This window comes from Hordeum vulgare, chromosome 2H (assembly GCF_904849725.1).
Source record: "Hordeum vulgare subsp. vulgare chromosome 2H, MorexV3_pseudomolecules_assembly, whole genome shotgun sequence".
Classification (NCBI taxonomy): Eukaryota; Viridiplantae; Streptophyta; class Magnoliopsida; order Poales; family Poaceae; genus Hordeum; species Hordeum vulgare.
Window position 1 is genome coordinate 178293937 of NC_058519.1, and position 6252 is coordinate 178300188.

The window sequence follows — 6252 nt, forward strand, 5'->3', positions numbered from 1 at the left end:
TTCTCCCCATTTATTTTTGGCCAACATTACTTTGTCCACCAATGACTTCCCTATTTATGAGGAGTATGTCTTACTTAGCCTCGAAGGGCAACTGTTCGAGCGTGGACAGTGTCTTTGTCTCGCAACTTTTTAGCGAAAGGTCGCGGTCGGTCATGACCAGTGACCAGTTACAAAAACTCCATTTGCGGTTCGAGGCGATTCCTTCATTGGACTTCCCAATGATATGGAGATCATGCCCCATTTTTAAGGGGCATGGTTTATGATTTGGGCTATCCCACACGCGCATAACTGTATGATTATATTGGGAAGTGGCAAGGTCCACGGCATAGTAAAGGGGCTCTTGGTATTACAACAACTTATAAAAGGGAAACAAACCTCCACACGCTTCTCAGGTATCGCATTACCATTTCCTTCCCCAATTTTCTGAGCTCTAAGCACCTAATCTCAACCTCCCCCCCAATCTCCTCAAACCACTTCCCCCGTTTGGCCATGGTCGGCTCCGGTTCGAAGGGCAAGTGGGAGGCCTCAACGGTCACCGGCAGAGACATCCAGGAGGTGAAGCGTGTCGCCTATCTATAGGCTGACAAAGCTCACCACGCTCCGGAGAAGGGCCAGGTCATCCCACGCCAAAGCAAGGCAAGAGGGTAGTGTTCATCCCCCACTTCATCCGGGTTTCTTCTTTCCGCTCCACCACTTTGTAAGGGGTTTGATGTTTTCTACACATAGATTTTCACAATCTCCCCCGAACTCTTTCATGCACGTCTCGGCCTTTATTATCGTCTGCGAGGCCTTTTTGTGGGTCCAACCACACTTCGGGTTGTGGTCAAAATTCTTCAATGTCAAGCCGAAAAGTTAGTAGCAAGCAGGTAGACTGCGGGGGGTGATGATGATCAGCAAGCTCCCCTGGTATAATGGCCGGACGGTTCTTTTATAGATACCGTCAAGATTTGGCAACATGAGAGGTTCTATATCACCGAACCATGCGACGCAGATTGGGCAACACCCTCTGGATTCAGATCCGGACCTCCCACCAGGCTGATGTCGTGGATGAGGAAGGGGCTTGATTGGGAGTCAGCGCGGAGGTGGAGTCACTTAAAGGTGCATCACCCAAATGGTAAAGAAAAAGTTTGAGCTGACCAACGTGGTTCAGGTCATGCTTCTTCGTCGCCTCTTACCCTACCAACATTGGGCCACCCCCATGTGGTCCTTCAAGCCCTAATACCTGGCCACCGTGCTCCGCGTTTAGCACACCACCCAAAGTAAGCTATGGAAGGTGTTGTTCAAGCCCCAAAAGACTTGGTCGGCCGAGCAAGAAGACATGGGCCTTGACGCCACACGCCCTCCTAGAGAGGTATGATAAAATTTCATTATTGTATTCGGTTATTTCATTTTAATAAGGCACTGAACCCTTTCTTCTCCATATTCACAGAACTAGCTAGAGAAAGCCAAATGGATCAATTGCCCGGCACCACTGCCCGAGGGCCTAAGATGGCCTTATTGACGGCCATGCTGGTCGAAAAGCCCTACACGGTGCCGGACAAAAAGGAGAATAAGAAGGAAGAGAAGAAGGAGGCCTCAGCTCAAAAGGACCTCCAGACACTAAGTCTGAGAACACCCAAGCCCCTTCTGCTCTTGAGGGACAGCAGGAAGAGGGCGAGGAGGAGATCAAATCCTCCCAAACAACGAATAGGGCAGCGTGCGAAGTCGTCGAGGGAGATCTACCTCACAGTACCCCAAAAGGCAATGCAGGGCCAAGATGGCCCAGTTTGACAATGGCTCGGACTCCACCGAGGAGTCTGAGGCTCTTGAAATGGCTCCTCGAAGGAACCCTAGGGTCAAGCCCCTGATGACCCACAAGTGTAGGGGATCTATCATATTCCTTTCGATAAGTAAGAGTGTCGAACCCAACGAGGAGCAGAAGGAACTGACAAGTGGTTTTCAGCAAGGTATTCTCTGCAAGCACTGAAATTATCGGTAACAGATAGTTGTGTGATAAGATGATTCGTAGCAAGTAGAAAGTAACAATAGCAACAAAGGTGCAACAAAGTGGCCCAATCCCTTTTGTAGCAAGGGATAAGCCTTAACAAACTCTTATAGAAGGTGAAGTGCTCCTGAGGACACATGGGAATTCCGGTCAAGCTAGTTTTCATCATGTTCATATGATTCGCGTTCGCTACTTTGATAGTTTTGTATGTGGGTGGACCGGTGCTTGGGTGCTGCCCTTACTTGGACAAACATCCCACTTATGATTAACTCCTCTCGCAAGCATCCACAACTACGAAAGAAGAATTAAGACAAAGTATAACCATAGCATTAAACTAGTGGATCCAAATCGCCCCCTTACGAAGCAATGCATAAACTAGGGTTTAAGCTTCTGTCACTCTAGCAACCCATCATCTACTTATTACTTCCCAATGCCTTCCTCTAGGCCCAAATAATGGTGAAGTGTTATGTAGTCGACGTTGACATAACACCACTAGAGGAAAGACAACATACAACACATCAAAATATCGAACGAATACCAAATTCACATGACTACTTATAGCAAGACTTATCCCATGTCCTTAGGAACAAAAGTGACTACTCACAAAGCATAATTATGTTCATGACCAGAGAAATATTGAATAGCATCAAGGATCTAAACATATAATCTTCCACCGACTAATCCAACTAGCATCAACAACAAAGAGTAATTAACACTACTAGCAACCTTACAAGTACCAATCGGAGTCGCGAGATGGAGATTGGTTACAAGAGATGAACTAGGGTTTGGAGATGAGATGGTGCTGATGAAGATATTGATGGTGATGAGTCCCCTCCAATGAGAGAAGTGTTAGTGATGACGATGGCGATGATTTCCCCCTCCGGGAGGGAAGTTTCCCCGGCAGGACAGCCCTACCGGAGCTCTAGAATTGTTCTGCTCAAGTTCCGCCTCGTGGAGGCGGCGATTCCTCCCGAAAGCCTCCTCTTGATTTTTTCTAGAACGAAACCCTCCTTATAGAAAAAGATGGGAGCGAGAGGGGCAACAGGTGGCCCACAAGCCACCTAGGCGCGAACAGGGGTTAGGCCTCGCCTGGCAGGCTTGTGGCCTCCTGGTGGCTCCCCTCTGGTACTTCTTCCGCCCAGTATTTTTTATAAAATCCAAAATAATTCCTCATTGATTTTCACGACTTTTGGAATTGCGCATAATAGGTATCTCAAACTTGCTCCTTTTTCACACCAGAATTCCAAATGTCGGCATTCTCCCTCTTCATGTAAACCTTATAAAATAAGAGAGAAAAGGCATAAGTATTGTACCTTGAAGTGTAATAACAACCCATAAAGCGATAAATATCAACATGAAAGCATGATGCAAAATGGACGTGTCAACTCCCCCAAGATTAGACCTCGCTTGTCCTCAGAAAGCTGAGATCAATAAATATGCCCACATGTTTAGAGATAGAGGTGTCAATAAAACAAAATACGGACATGCAGGCATCGTGATCACAATTAGAACAAAAATATCTTCATATAATCTCTTATGCTAGAGTGATAATTCCTTCACAAAGTAAAGTATGGATCAAGAACCCTATTGAGAATTAGCAACCAATAGCCTATAGTCATTGAAGCAATTGCAAATTATCGAAACATCAGAAAGAGTCAAGTAAGAGATTGTAAAGCAAATCCACATACTCAATCATCCTTTCGTCTTCTACAATTGCTACAACTCACGTGGTACCTAAGAGATCAAAGTTTCAGTCGGACATAGAGAAAGATAGGGGCTTATAGTTTCGCCTCCCAACTACTTACCTCAAGGGTAATGTCAACAATAATAATTCATGAATACTTACTCCCAAGTTGACATATGAATATAGATCTTTCCCTAGCACATGACGTTAGCCACGATAAAGGAGAAATAAGGAATTGGTGTTGATCACCATGACTCTTTTAAGGACAAAAAGTAAAGGTAAAAGATGGGCCCTTCGTAGAGGGAAGTAGAGGTTGTCATGCGCTTTTGAGGTTTGGATGCGTGACCACTTAGTGTGAAGGAACGTCACTTTATATTGCCACCTGTGATAAAGAACTTTATTATGCAGTCTATCGCTTTTATGTCTTCCTCATCAGAGGTTCGTACAAAGATTATTTTCCACACACTAATAAATCATACATATTTATGGAGAAATTTTTATTACTTGCACTGATGACAACTTACTTGAGAGATCTTCTTCAATCCAAAGGTAGGTATGGTGGACTCTTATGGCAAAACTGGGTTGAAGGTTTATGGATGCACAAGTAGTATCTCTACTTAGTGCGGAAGTTTTGGCTGATATGAGGTGGAGGAAATCGTCACATGTTAAGGGATCTCTAGTCATATAACATTGCTCGGAACCAAGCAAACATAATTCATTAAGTTGTCTTCCTTGTCGAACATCTACTTCTAAGCATGTAATAGTTTAATGAGTGTTCACAATCATAGATGGTGCCCAAGATGATATATTTATATGTGAACCTCTCCTTTATTACTTCCTATTAATTGTAGCAATGACCAAGGTCTATGTTTGTCCACCCACAACAAGTTTCAATCAACATTCTTTTTATATGTGAAGCCATCACTTCCCGTAAGATCATTACATGATCTTTCATGCTTTTGTTCTTTTATAATTCTTTGCTTTAGATCATGGCATGAGGCAAGGCCCTTAACTAAAACACTCTTTATTATATGACTCACGAACTCGAATACATTGGGGGTAACACAAAGCAAAACTCAATCCTAGATCACAAAGAACTTTATTCTACTAGAAGAAGATAAAACCAAAAAGGATCAAACTAAGAAAAAGGTAAATGCAAAAGATGTGATGGTGATTCGATACCGGGGAAACTCCCCCAAGCTTGGCACAACCCAAGGGGATTGCCCATACCCGTGCTTAATTGTCTTCCTTCGAAGGTAATGGCGGTGGAGTTGTTGCAATCTGGGGTTGATTCTCCGTCTTCCAAGGCATAGGTGCTCCATCATGGAAAGATGATCGAGTCTCCGGAATCCTCAAATCTGCAGTCAACCGTATTGATTTAAATCTATACTCATACTCACAGTTTTGGTTCTGCAGGTCGTAGATCTGGGCTTGGAGGTGATCAATTATGTCATAGAGCCTGGAGAGGTGCTTCCCGATGTCATTGGCATCGATCTTGTGCTTGTTGGTCAACTCCGTGATCATCATGTGGTTGGCGTTGAGTCTGCGTTCCACCATCCCTTGGCACTTGAAGACTTGCTGCTCCATTGCTTCGAGCCTCTCCTCCATGCTTCCGGTCTTCTTCGGCTCCTCAACATCACAGATGTGCAGCACCCCCTCACACATCTTGATAGATTGAGGGTGTTGCAGCACTCCCGCGAGGTAGGGATTGATGACCTTCTCGAAGAACTTGTCGTTCGGATCTTTTGGGGACGCCATCGCGATCTAGATCTGTCTGCAAAACAGCTCGAAACGAAAACACAGGATATTTGTGTGATACGAGGGTCAAACCTTTCGGGAGAGTATATAATGAATTTTTCCCGACCAGAAGGAGTACTCCGCAAGAAAACGGAGTCCGGGAGGCACATGAGGTTCCCACAAGCCACCCAGGCGCGACCAGGGGGGTAGGTCGCGCCTCGCAGGCTTGTCGCCTCCTCGTGTGCTTTCCTGACTACTTTAAACTTTTCTATTTTTCTAAAAAATCCAAAACGGAGAAATATTCCTACTGTAAAAGTTTTGGAGTCGGTTTACTTATCGAATCACATACCTCTTCGTTTTTGGAGTCTGAAATAGGTTGATACATATCCCTTATGTACTCCTCCGGAGTTATGGTATTAATAACATTGCTTTCAACATTTATCGGAGTACCTAAGATATAATGCTTGATTCTTTGTCCATTTACCACTGTCGGAAAATTACCTTCTGTGTTGTTGATCTTGATGGCACCGGAATGATATACTTCCTCAACAACGTAAGGACCTTCCCATTTAGGGAGAAGCTTGCCTCGAAAAAATCTTAATCGATAATTGTATAGCAAGACATAATCACCTACATTGAACTCACGTTTTTGTATCCTTTTATCATGCCACCTCTTAACCTTTTCTTTAAACAACTTGGCATTTTCATATGCCTGAGTTCTCCATTTATCAAGTGAGCTAATGTCAAATAACATCTTCTCACCAACAGGTTTGAAATCAAAGTTGAGCTCTTTGATTGCCCAATAAGCCTTATGCTCTAGCTCAAGAGGTAAATGACATGCTTTACC